Below are 14,220 nucleotides of genomic sequence, written 5' to 3' on the forward strand. Positions count from 1 at the left end.
TGGTAGAATGATGGGGTGTACATTAATTTGTTCTTAATCTAGGACAAAGGTTTGGCACAACATTGTGGGCCAAAGGGCCTGTTCTATGCTGTATTTTCTATGTTCTAACACACTGCTTGATTAATAATGGGGAATTGGAAAAGGGCGCTTAATTTCATTATTCTGGCCCACAACTGTCATGATACCTGGAGGATTTTAGCGATGCTTATACATTTCAAGACACCAAAATAATGTTAAGAAATCCAAATTGTGTTTGAACCCTCTAAATTTTGACTTTTAGCAAAATAGTTAACAGAGAAGAATGAATGGATGGGGTGGTTGGGGTGAACTTCACAACTGAAGGCAAAGGACAGACAAAATTAATTAAAAATCACTTTGTCCAAAGCAAATCAGTTCAGAACAATAGAAGCAAAGATAAGACATATTGAACTGGATTTTTAAAAAGTTGTATTTAAATGTAAATGTGCACATGGTTGTCAAATGACCTTGAAGGCATTATAATCAGCGGGCATATTTCCCCAAATAAGTGATTTTACACTTTTCTTAAAAAGGAATACATGTCATAAAAAGTAAATGAGCATAAAGAATTTAAAATTGCACTGTTGACCAAAAATGTCAAGGAGTAATTGTCCATTGGGACCTGCAGTAATTCAAATAGAGATTACCTAGGTTAAATCTATTCGCTCAGCTCATCTTAAACCTGTCAACAAGACACTCTTATCTTTCCTCGTCTGATCAAAATCTATTACATGTGGATATTTCGACCTGTAAGACAGTACTATATTTGAAAGTTTACATTTAAATCTCACACAGGAACCCCTGGTGACTCTGACACTCGTTTTGTGATGAAGCTGTTGTGCCATATTTAGACTTTTTTTTTTAAAAATCGCATTTTATGCTTCACTCTGGGCTGTAACCATTTTCCAGGCTTTCGTGTACTGTAAATTCAATAAAATTCACAAACCTAGGGAAACACAACTATTGCCCTGTTCCCGTCTTCTGTGTTTCTATGTTAAAATAGTCATTGGCAAAGATCTGTCAGCTCATTTCTATTGGAGCATTCGACATACTCTTACTAGTTAACTATAAACGTTACTGCGACCCATTGACGAGGTCTTTGCCTGAAGAATCAAATTTATCTTGTGTTACAAAGACTGCGATAACCTCTTACAGTTCCACTTACCAAGGTGACATGAGATAGATTAACGCGCAGTTTCTAGTTTGTTGGCCCTCGCACTTCTCTTGGAGCTGGCCAGGACTTGCACTTCCCCCAGGTTTCAACCGAGGTTACAGGAAAACACCATCCAATGCACGATATCATTAGAATCCCATCACCTTCATCAATGATTTAGCATGTGTATTCCCCTCCTAGGGACTGCAAACTCAACCATCATCATCTTAATTGTAAAAATACACACTTTGCTTCTATTTTTTGAAACGGGTAGCTCTTTATTCAATCAAGTTCCTGCACCGAGACGAGAGGACGGAACATCTATTTTGCCTGCAAGGTTAATCCATCGCCTTCGACATTTTATTTATCCCAGGAAGGTATTTCTCATGGGCTGTGGAAGAGAACGGAGCTTTCCCAACTGGAGTGTTGATCAGCGTGTCTGAATTCAGCACCGCGGACAGCAGCACCCGAGATTCAGCACCGTGGATAGCTCCTACCATCGCCGCTCTGGTCAGTCTTAGCGCCTCCTAATTTGCAGAGACGTCTTCCAACGTGTGGCCAAGATGCACTTGTTCAAAGTTGAGGCCAGCACCCCATTCCTCTCTCTCTCTATCTCTCTCGGATATGTGTGCGCTCTTCCAACAAGCTACCTGCACAAATGACCTCCAATTCACTCTGCGGATCCTGAGACAGATCTAATCTCCACCCCGGACAGAGTCGATTTTTTTAAAATTACTATTAATCGGATTGCAGTGTCGATTTGGAGAGGGGGCGGGGCTGGTTAGGCACAGGAGATGTTGCCACTGAGGGAGTGGAGTCTCTACTTTAGAGTGTGGACTCGGAAAGTTGCTGTTTCCTTTGCAGAAGACACTTTGATTTGTTTCCAAATCTGTCTCTTAAATGATAGTCCCCCACATAGCTTCCCACAGAGGTTCAGATGGTAACAGCCTAAGATTTTCTCCGAAGGAAGCTTCTGATTGTAACTGTAGTTCCTTTTAAAGTATTAATATGTGAATTCTGCCTCCCTTACACTCGACGCATCGAAGAGCTACCATTCGGAACAGCTGCTACATTGAAAGGTCGAGATACTTGTTACTCGCACTTTGTTTCAATTCCTGCGTTTAGACATGGATAACTAAATGTGATCCTGACACCAAATTTCCGCTTTATTGTCCGGCTGTAACTCCACAGCTCACCGGGTGGAATGAGCAGTTTCTCCTGCCCCACTCATTCTTGGAAGTTTGATAGTTCTTCCATCAGAATCTGGAACCCTCAAAAGTCCACGTTTGAAGCGGACAGCCACGTCCACCGGCTACACAGCGGCGCTCATTGCCAAGTGAATCCATGTCAATCTCAAAGTTGCTCTCAGTATTCCGGGCTCCCTGTATTTCGGGCAAAGACTCATGTTCAGTAACTGGAAAGGGGAGAAAGGAAAAATCAAGCAATGGGAAAGGATGGAGAAATGCTGATGAGAAAATGTAGTTTATTTTAGGCTGGTTACGGTAAAGATCACAGGATCTTTACAGTGCAGAAGGAGGATATTTGGCCCATCGACTCTGTACTGGTTTGCTGAAAGAACATTCTACTCAGTCCCACTCCCCTGCTTTATCCCCCAAACCTTACACATTCTCTCTTAGCAGTTAACAATCCAATTCCCTCCTGAATACCTCGATCAAACCTACCTCCACCACCCACTCAGGAAGTTCATTCCAGACTCTAACCACTCTCTGGGTGAAAACCTTTTTCCTCACATCGCTTTTATTCCTTCTGCCCATTATCTGAATCTGTGCTCTCCAGTTCTTGATGTTCTTTTGCATTCTCTCTCAACTGCTCACTCAACATGCCCTGCCATCTTTAATAACTTACATACACACAGCAAGATCCCTTTATTCCTGCATGTCATTTAGAGCATCCCTTTATTTTATATTGTTTCTCCATATTCATCCTTCCAAAATTGAGCCACCTCGCACTTCTCTGCATTGAACTTCATGTACCACCTGTTTACCCAATCCACCAACATGCCTATGTCTTTTGAAGTTCAAGACTATCTCATTGCAGGGTAGCACGGTGGCCTAGTGGTTAGCACAACCGCCTCACGGCGCTGAGGTCCCAGGTTCGATCCCGGCTCTGGGTCACTGTCCGTGTGGAGTTTGCACATTCTCCCCGTGTCTGCGTGGGTTTCGCCCCCACAACCCAAAAATGTGCAGAGTAGGTGGATTGGCCACGCTAAATTGCCCCTTAATTGGAAAAAATAATTGGGTAATCTAAATTTAAAAAAAAGACTATCTCATTGCAATTGACAATGTTTTGAATCTTCACATCATCTGCAAATTTTGAAATCATGCCCTCACATCACAGTCTAGGTCATTAATATATATCAGGAGGAGCAAGGGCCTCCACACTGACCCCAGGGGGATGCCACCAGAAACCTGCCTCCAATATGAAAAACAACCCTTTATCACTACTGTCTGTTTCCTGTCTCTCAGCCAACTTCTTAGCCAAGTGCCTACTTTCCTTTTATTTAATGAGCTAGACTTTTGCTCAAAGTCTTTTGAAAATCCATATATACCACATCAACAGCATTGCCCTTATCAACCTTCTGTGTTACCTTCTCAAAAGACTCCAGCAAGTAAGTTAAGCATGATATGTACAACTTTTGGGGGATTTTGTTTAAGTGGAAGATCACCCCCTTTTTCTCAACTGCTGTAGCTAAACCCATAACTATCCTAAGGGATGCTACTCAAACTGTCTTACTGAAGAAGGATTTGATTTTTCCTCCAGAAACCTTAATGAAAGCTAAGGTATTAGTGAATGGAATAGGTGAAGATTATATCCCAGTTTTCTCTCTACAAAGTACAATTGGTGCGTGATTTAGTGTCAGGTCCAGTAGTTTTCAGAATTCTTAAGCAATTCCCAGTGAATCGAGTAGACTTAATTTTGGGGAATGATTTGGCAAGAGTGAAGGTTGTAGCTTCACCCATGATTGTAGAGAGCCTGAGGGAAGTACTGCAGACAGCATATGAGATACAAATGGTAGGGCATGTGGGAATAGGAAAATGCATTGGGCATTAAACGACTCAAAGAAAGAAATGTTGAAAGATGTTGATCACATTTCAAATGACAATGGCAGTGAATCTAATTCTGTTGATATGGATGAAATTATCTCTATGAGAATGATTCCTCCGAGAATGTTCCTCTTCACAAAGATAAAATCTAGTAGAAAACCAGATTCTGAGAATTCCAAGACTGGAGGTGACCATAAGAAAGAGGATTCGGAATCTAATAGTAATAATAATGATAAAGAATTAGACAAGAGTTCTGAATCCGATTTCGGTTCTGATCATGAAGTAATGATAAGCAACTGCTCTCAAATAGACCTGTCACTAATCGATCCTGAACAAATGGCAAGTAATACTTCCAAAGATAGGAAGGAAGACAGCAAATTGGAAGAAGAAGGTGACTTGGACGTTCCTAAAAGGGATTTGGTAACATCTCTTCCAGTAAAATGGAAATAAAGGTGCAAATATTTCCCAGAGCATGCCTGTTTTGAAGGAAAATATACACGATAGAATGGTATCAGTTAGTCAGGAGAAGGACAGTAAGGACTGTGACGTGACACCAAGTGAACGGCTGGTTAGCACACACCTTTATAAAGGTCCACAGCGCCTCTTCAAGGTAAAGGAAGCTAATAGCAAAGGAGATGAAATAATCAATAATCAATTTTCTTTTAAAAATTAAGGGGAAGGTGGATGGAGAACCAGATAGTAATTCTGCAACCACATCTGTTAACAAAAAACAGGAAGTTCATGGAGCCAATAATGTGCTATCCTCTGATTCTGAAAGTAAAGATCAACAAAGAACAAAGAACAAAGAAAAGTACAGCACAGGAACAGGCCCTTCGGCCCTCCAAGCCCATGCTGACCATGCTGCCCATCTAAACTAAAATCTTCCACACTTTCTGGGTCCGTACCCCGCTATTCCCATCCTATTCATGTATTTGTCCAGATGCCCCTTAAATGTCACTATCGTCCCTGCTTCCACCACCTCCCCCGGCAGGGGGTTCCAGGCACCCACTACCCTCTGTGTAAAAAACCTGCCTCGTACATCTCCTCTAAACTTTGCCCCTCACACCTTAAACCTATGCCCCCTAGTAATTGACCCCTCTACCCTGGGGAAAAGCCTCTGAGTATCCACTCTGTCTATGCCCCTCATAATTTTGTAGACCTCTATCAGGTCGCCCCTCAACCTCCGTCGTTCCAGTGAGAACAAACCGAGTTTATTCAACCGCTCCTCATAGCTAATGCCCTCCAGACCAGGCAACATCCTGGTAAATCTCTTCTGCGCCCTCTGTAAAACCTCCACATCCTTCTGGCAGTGTGGTGACCAGAATTGAACACTATACTCCAAGTGCGCCCTAACTAAGGTTCTATACAGCTGCAACATGATTTGCCAATTCTTATACTCAATGCCCCGGCCAATGAAGTGAAGCATGCCATATGCCTTCTTGACTACCTTCTCCACCTGTGTTGCCCCTTTCAGTGACCTGTGGACCTGTACACCTAGATCTCTCTGACTTTCAATACTCTTGAGGGTTCTACCATTCACTGTATATTCCCTACCTGCATTAGACGTTCCAAAATGCATTACCTCACATTTGTCCAGATTAAACTCCATCTACCATCTCTCCGCCCAAGTGCCAAACAATCTAAATCCTGCTGTATCCTCTGACAGTCCTGATCCCTTTCCGCAATTCTACCAACCTTTGTGTTGTCTGCAAACTTACTAATCAGACCAGTTACATTTTCCTCCAAATCACTTATATACACTACGAACAGCAAAGGTCCCAGCACTGATCCCTGCAGAGTACCACTAGTCACAGCCCTCCAATTAGAAAAGCCCCCTTCCCTTGCTACTCTCTGCCTTCTATGGCCTAGCCAGTTCTGTATCCACCTTGCCAGCTCACCCCTGATCCCGTGTGACTTCACCTTTTGTACCAGTCTACCATGAGGGACCATGTCAAAGGCCTTACTGAAGTCCATATAGACAATATCCACTGCCCTACCTGCATCAATCATCTTTGTGACCTCTTTGAAAAACTCAATCAAGTTAGTGAGACATGACCTCCCCTTCACAAAACCATGCTGCCTCTCACTAATACGTCCATTTGCTTCCAAATGGGAGTAGATCCTGCCTCGAAGAATTCTCTCCAGTAATTTCCCTACAACTAACGTAAGGCTCACCAGCCTGTAGTTCCCTGGATAATCTTTGCTACCCTTCTTAAACAAAGGAACAACATTGGCTATTCTCCAGTCTTCCGGTACATTACCTGAAGACAGTGAGGATCCAAAGATTTCTGTCAAGGCCTCAGCAAATTCCTCTCTAGCCTCCTTCAGTATTATGGGGTAGATCCCATCAGGCCCTGGGGACATATCTACCTTAATATTTTTCAAGACGCCCAACACCTCGTCTTTTTGGATCTCAATGTGGCCCAGGCTACCTACACACCCTTCTCCAGACTCAACATCCACCAATTCCTTCTCTTTGGTGAATACTGATGCAAAGTATTCATTTAGTACCTCACCCATTTCCTCTGTCTCCACACATAGATTCCCTTGCCTATCCTTCGGTGGTCCATCCCTTTCCCTGGCTACCCTCTTGTTTTTTATGTACATGTAAAAAGCCTTGGAATTTTCCTTAATCCTATTTGCCAATGACTGTTTGTGACCCCTTCTAGCCCTCCTGACTCCTTGCTTAAGTTCCTTCCTACTTTCCTTATACTCTACACAGGCTTCATCTGTTCCCAGCCTTCTAGCCGTGACAAATGCCTCCTTTTTCTTTTTGACGAGGCCTACAATATCTCTCGTTATCCAAGGTTCCCGAAATTTGCCGTATTTATCCTTCTTCCATACAGGAACATGCCAGTCCTGAATTCCTTTCAACTGACATTTGAAAGTCTCCCACATGTCAGATGTTGATTTACCCTCAAACATTCACCCCCAATCTAGGTTCTTCAGTTCCCACCTAATATTGTTATAATTAGCCTTCCCCCAATTTACCACGTTCACCCTAGGACCACTCTTATCCTTGTCCACCAGCACTTTAAAACTTACTGAAATGCTCCCCTACTGAAACTTCCACCACCTGGCCGGGCTCATTCCCCAATACCAGGTCCAGTACAGCCCTTTCCCCAGTTGGACTGTCTACATATTGTTTTAAGAAGCCCTCCTGGATGCTCCTTACAAACTCTGCCTCGTCTAAGCCCCTAGCACTAAGTGAGTCCCAGTCAATATTGGGGAAGTTGAAGTCTCCCATCACAACAACCCTGTTGTTTTTACTCGTTTCCAAAATCTGTCAACCTATCTGCTCCTCTATCTCTCGCTGGCTGTTGGAAGGCCTGTAGTAAACCCCCAACATTGTGACTGCACCCTTCTTATTCCTGATCTCTACCCATATAGCCTCGCTGCCCTCTGAGGTGTCCTCCCACAGTACAGCTGTGATATTCTCCCTAACCAGTAGCACAACTCCTCCGCCCCTTTTGCATCCCCCTCTATCCCGCCTGAAACATCTAAATCCTGGAATGTCTAGCTACCAATCCTGTCCTTCCCTCAACCAGGTCTCTGTAATGGCAACAACATCATAGTTCCAAGTACTAGTCCAAGCTCTAAATTCATCTGCCTTACCCGTAATACTTCTTGCATTAAAACATATGCACTTCAGGCCACCAGACCCGCTGTTTTGAGCAAAATCTCCCTGTCCGCACTTCCTCAGAGCCATACTGGCCCTATTCCATAGTTCTCCCTCAATGCTTTCACCTTCTGACCTATTCCTCCGGTACCCACCCCTCTGCCATACTAGTTGGCACGAGTGACACGAGCAAAACCCGCGGCCAGGATATTTACGCCTCTTCAGTTTAGATGCAACCCGTCCTTCTTAGACGGGTCACACAAGAAGAACAGTTGAAATCTGGAATGCTCAAATTGTTTAGTCTGTTTTTCTAAATGGAGATTACATAGAACCTACAGTGCAGAAGGAGGCCATTTGGCCCATCGAGTCTGTACCAACCTACTTAAGCCAACACTTCCTCCCTATCCTCAAATCCAATAACCCCTCCTAAACGTTTTGGACACTAAGGGCAAGTTAGCATGGCCAATCCACCTAACCTGCACGTCTTTGGACTGTGGGAGGAAACCGGAGCACCCAGAGGAAACCCATGCAGACACAGGGAGAACGTGCAGACTCCACACAGACAGTGTGGAATCGAACCTGGGACCCTGGCGCTGTGAAACCACAATGCTATCCACTGTGCCACCGTGCTGCCGAGATAGGGGCTGTGGTTACGAAAACTCCAGCACGTTCTCTAATCATGATGTAGACATAAGAAATTCTGAACCAATAAAGCCACAACTGGTTCAACTAAAACCATGGAGACTGTCTCAGTTAGAGACTGAACTACAGTTCAAATTGGACATGTTGCAGAAACAAGCGAAAATGCTGCGGTCCACCGAACACCAAGAGTTTGGAAGATTGAGGGCCGTGTTGCTGGACGAACCGGTGCTGGTCACCCCTGACCTTTTCACACCATTAAAGTGACCAAAGGTGCCAATGACCTGCGTGTAGGGGCAGATCTATTAGCCTTTCAGCATTTTGAAGTGTATGTCTGATATGACAGTAAAGTAAGCTTAGTTTATACAGACCATAATCCACTTGAAGTTATAGAGAGGTTTAAAACCCGCAACACAAGGTTATTCTGTTGGAGTTTATTATTACAACAATTCAATGTCAAAATTGTATGGAAAGGGTAATGTGATTGTGGATGCTTTGTCACAGATTTAAGGGCTGACTAGTTACCAATGTAGAGACTGGGAAGGAAACTTATATATGGGGATGGATTGGGCAGATATGTGTTTGTGATTTAGGTCTCGTATACCTCATAATGAAATAATGCAGCTCAATCTATAAGTTTGCGGATGATACGACTGTGGTGGGCCGTATCTCAAACAATGATGAATCAGACTACAGGAGGGAGATAAATCACTTGGTTGCATGGTGTACCGAAAACAACCTGTCTCTAAATGTCGGAAAGACCAAGGAACTGATCATTGACTTCAGGAAGCGTAGCATGACACACACTCCCATCTGCATCGATGCCTCCGAAGTGGAGATGGTCGATAGCTTTAAGTTCCTTGGGTCACCATCACCAACCGTCTGTTCTGGTCTACTCACATTGATGCAAAATCAAGAAAGCCCAACAACGTCTCTACTTCCTATGGAAGCTGAAGAAATTTGGCATGTCTGCATCGACTCTCACAAACTTCTACAGATGTGCGATAGAGAACATCCTATCCGGCTGCATCACAGCCTGGTATGGCAACTGCTCGGTCCAAGACCGCAAGAAGCTGCAGAGTGTCGTGAACTCAGCCAACGTATCACACAAGCTTGCCACCCCAACATTGATTCTGTATACACCTCCCATTGCCTCAGGAAGGCAGACAGCATTATCAGAGACTCCTCTCACCCAGGCATTGCCTTCTTCCAGACCCTTCCATCAGGCAGAAGGTACAGAAGTCTGAAGACCCGCACATCCAGACATAGGAACAGCTTCTTCCCCACAACTAGAAGATGCCTCAACGACTCCCCCTCAGTCTGATCTGTTCCCTGTAAGAATACTATTCACGACACCCTATGCTGCTTATGCTTATGTATTTGCTTTGTTTGGCCCCTTGTTCCACACTATAACCAATCATTGTTTGTTGATGTACCATTTGTCAATGTTCTCTGTTGATTATTCTTTGTGTCGACTGTGTACGTACTGTATACGTTCCCTCGGCCGCAGAAAAATACATTTCACTGTACTTCGGTACATGTGACAATAAATCAAATCAAATCAATTCGAAATGCCCGTACCCTGATGTTTCATTTTTTATGGAGGGAGGTATGTAAGGGTTCTTTATTCCCTTATTTCCCCTTTCTTTTAGTTTGCTGTTATTATTTTTGATCCATGGGTGATTAATGGACATGTATCTTTCAGTCGAGCAGCAGAGAGAATGAGGAATTCAGAAATTAGAGGAAAGAACATTCTGCTAGTCTCTGCTGCTTTGAACAGGAGCTTCGGACTTTTTGGTACCAGAGAGAGAGACGGATTGGGACACGGTTTGCTGGGGGGCAAGGAATTGGCCCAAAAGGCTGAACTCTACCCGGTAGCAGGTGGTGATCGGATCCTGTCCCAGTGGAATGATTTTCAGAGTCCAAAGGAGCTCACAGTTCGATTCCAGGATGCACAGGGCCAAGGTATCTCTCTCTGCTCTGGGGTTTCTTCAGAAAGGTTGTGAGTGCTATATTCCTGGAGAGAACCTGAATGAATGAATCTACAGGAAAACAATCACAGGCTGCAAACAAAGACCAGGATCCTCTGACTCTCTCCCCTGAAAAACTGAGTGCTGCATTTCTGAAACTTCAGAGAGCTGAATGAATCTGCGGTAAAAAAACAAAACCCAAACTGAAAGTAGAGTTTGAAGAGGAGTAACGTGCTGGAAACCACCATCTGAAACAAAAACTCCTTTTCTCTTTTTTTTTTAACCCCCTTCTCCTTTGTGTTTGTCTGTCTTGTATCTGAGTATAGAAAGTGGAGGGAGGCAATTTAAAGAGAGGAATTAGGATTTAGATAATAGTTAACCAGTTGTATTTTTTGCATATTTCATTACATTAATGAAAAGTAATTGTTTTTACATTTACAGACCTGGTGACTGTAATTATTGGACAGCCAAGAGCCAAATCACTCAGGTATTTTTTTCTAAGAATTATTGGTTAATTCAGTTGTATTGTGATTCTGGGTCAAGTGGGGCTGGAATTGACCGCTCACTAGCCCTGGTGGTCGTAACAAACTGTACAAGGCATTGGTGAGATCGCACCTGGAGTACTGTGTACAGTTTTGGTCCCCTGATTTGAGGAGGAATGTAGTTGCATTATAGGCAGTTCAGAGGAGGTTCACTATACTGATTCCGGGGATGAGCAGCATGATGAGAAATTGAGCAGTTTAGGTCTACACTCTCTCAAGTTTAGAAGAATGAGAGGAGATTAAAATAAGGAATGTAAGATGATAAAACGTATTGACAATGTAGACGTAGAACTGATGCATTGTCTTGTGGGAAAATCTTGACTGAATGGTCATTGATTTAGGATAAGGGTTATCAGATTAAAACAGAGATGAGTAGAAATTACTTCTCCCAAAGGGTTGTGAATCTGTGGAATTCAGTACACCACAGTGTGGTCGATGACAGACAGTGAGTAAATTTAAGGAGGAGATAGACAGAGTTTTAATTAGAAATGAGTTGAAAAGGTATGGAGAGTGGGCAGGAAAGTGGAGTTGAGGCCGAGAGTGGATCAGCCATGAGGCACCAGCCTCCCAGGACAGGCGCCGGAATGTGGCGACTAGGGGCTTTTCACAGTAACTTCATTGAAGCCTACTCGTGACAATAAGCGAATTTCTTTTTTTTTCATCTTATTGAATGGCGGAGCAGGCTCGAGGGGCTGAATTGCCTAATCCTGCTCTTAGTTCTTATAGAACATAGAACAGTACAGCACAGAACAGGCCCTTCGGCCCTCGATGTTGTGCCGAGCAATGATCACCCTACTCAAACCCACGTATCCACCCTATACCCGTAACCCAACAGCCCCCCCCCCCCCCCTTAACCTTACTTTTTAGGACACTACGGGCAATTTAGCATGGCCAATCCACCTAACCCGCACATCTTTGGACTGTGGGAGGAAACCGGAGCACCCGGAGGAAACCCACGCACACACGGGGAGGACGTGCAGACTTCACACAGACAGTGATCCAGCCGGGAATCGAACCTGGGACCCTGGAGCTGTGAAGCATTTATCCTAACCACCATGCTACCCTGCTGCCATGTTCTTATGTTCTTATGTTCTTATATTCCCAGTTTCCAGAAGTTTCTCGAGCACTGAAGTCAAACCGACTGGTCTGTAGTTGCTGGCTTTACGCTGGTACCCCTTTTTGAACAAGACTGTAACATTCCCAATTCTCCAGTCCTCCGACAACACCCGGTGTCTAAGGAAGACTGGAAGATTATCATCAATGCCTCTGAAGTTTCCACACTCACCTCCCTCAGTATCCTCAGATGCATCTCATGCTCTGGAGTTGCAGCTAATTTGGGAATACCTATCCCTCAATCAATTCATAAAACTACATTATTTGGTTATTGTCAGGGGCGGCATGGTGGCGCAGTGGTTAGCACTGCTGCCTATGGCGCTGAGGGCCCGGGTTCGATCCCGGTTCTGGGTCACTGTCCATGTGGAGTTTGCACATTCTCCCCGTGTCTGCATGTGTTTCACCCCCACGACTCAAAGATGTGCAGGCTAGGTGAATTGGCCACGCTAAATTGCCCCTTAATTGGAAAAAAATAATAGGGTACTCTAAATTTATTTATTTTTTAAAATTTGGTTATTATCACATTTTTGTTAGTGGAATATTGCTGTGCACACATTAATTGCTACGTTCCCTACATTGGAACAGCTACTGCCCTTGAAAAGTATTTAATTGACAAACATTATGACAAAAAGTTAATTAATTCAACCTTATTGCCAGCACCTGACTGCCCTGTAAATCTGCCCACACACAATAAACAGACCAGGGTAGTGCCACATACACATCAGTTAATGAATTGTACACCAACAGCAGCAGTTACACTGGTCCTTGGAGAGCAAGCATGTTCATTAATTATGTGCATAAGTGCCAGCGGGATATATAATGCAGGTGACACTAACCTGCTCAGGCTCACCAGGTGCAGCAACCCCTCCTGCAGCCTGCCCAGCAGGTCCTCATTGCAATTCCAGCAGGCCAATACAAAAGAAAGAGATCTCGGCCCCTCTCTAACTGAGACAGTTAATAATTTATGTTGGTTTCCAAGCTACACACATTAAGTTACTGAGGGAACTAAATGATTTTACCCATGTGTGTTTAATATGGGTGGTTTCAGCTGTAAATCCGTGTTAATTAGCCACCCCCCGCCCCCCCATCCCCCATCCCCACCACCCGCACAATCTCCACTTACCCAGTTTCATTTCACCCTAATAGCCCCTTTATAGATTCTCTCAACCTAAATTTGTTCATCCCTGTCCCCCGTACAATAGTTAGGTAACAGCTAGTACACCCCTCCCTACCATCACACGCAAATAAAATAATGTTTGCATTTATAAATTGCCTTTCGCAAGGACTTCAGGACTTCCCACAGAACTTTACAGCCAATTAAGTACTTTTGAAACATGGTCAGTATTGATTTGTCAGGAACATGGCAGCCAATATATGCACATCAAGCTCCCCCAAACAGCAAGGTAATAATAACCAGATGCTCTCTTTTACTAATGTTAAATAATTATTTGATTTTATTCACAGAATGTGGTGTTACTCAAAGACCAGCCTTTATTGCCGAACCCGATTAGCCCTGGGGAATGCGATGGAGAGCTGCCTTCTTGAACTTCTGCTTCCTGTGAAGCAAAGGTACCATCGCAGGCTTCCAGGACTCAACCTAGTGACAGTGAAGGAACTGCCAAATGCTTCAAGTCAGGATGGTGCAGGTGGCAATGGCATTTCCATACACTTGTCTTTTTTTAATATTCTTTCATGGGATGTGGGTATCATTGGCTGGTGCATTTAACCACATTGCTGTGGGTCTGGAATCACATGTAAGCCAGGGTAAGGACAACAGATTTCCCTTCCTAAAGGGACATTAGTGAACCAGATGGGTTTTTACAATAATCGACAATGGTTTCATGGTCATCATCATGGGCAGCTCGGTGGCACAGTGGTTAGCACTGCTGCCTCACAGCACCAGGGACCCGGTTCAATTCGGGCCTTGGGTGATTGTCAGTGAGGAGTCTGCACGTTCTCCTCATGTCTGCGTGGGTTTCCTCTGCATGCTCCGATTTCCTCCCACAGTGCAAAGATGTGCAGCTTAGAAGGATTGGCTGTGCTAAATTGATGTGCAGGTTAGGTGGGGTTACGGGGATAGGGCAGGGGAGTGGGCCGAGGT

General features: G+C 44.1%; 1 protein-coding gene and 1 long non-coding RNA gene across 2 annotated transcripts in view; one reads left to right on the forward strand and one right to left on the reverse strand.

Moving 5' to 3' along the window:
* Nucleotides 1-1,867, reverse strand: part of gucy2f (guanylate cyclase 2F, retinal) — an 85,690-nt gene extending 83,823 nt beyond the window's left edge. Inside the window, 1 exon segment of the mRNA XM_038817915.1 lies at nucleotides 1,184-1,867. The gene's annotated coding sequence lies outside the window, so the exon portion shown is untranslated.
* A 123-nt stretch (nucleotides 1,868-1,990) lies between these two features.
* LOC119977207 lies at nucleotides 1,991-13,829 on the forward strand. The gene is made up of 3 exons (XR_005463138.1): nucleotides 1,991-2,250; nucleotides 10,906-10,951; nucleotides 13,584-13,829. It is a non-coding gene; the product is annotated as an uncharacterized LOC119977207 (long non-coding RNA).
* Nucleotides 13,830-14,220: the final 391 nt, after the last annotated feature.

The sequence above is a fragment of the Scyliorhinus canicula genome, chromosome 14 (genome assembly GCF_902713615.1).
Source record: "Scyliorhinus canicula chromosome 14, sScyCan1.1, whole genome shotgun sequence".
NCBI lineage: Eukaryota > Metazoa > Chordata > Chondrichthyes > Carcharhiniformes > Scyliorhinidae > Scyliorhinus > Scyliorhinus canicula.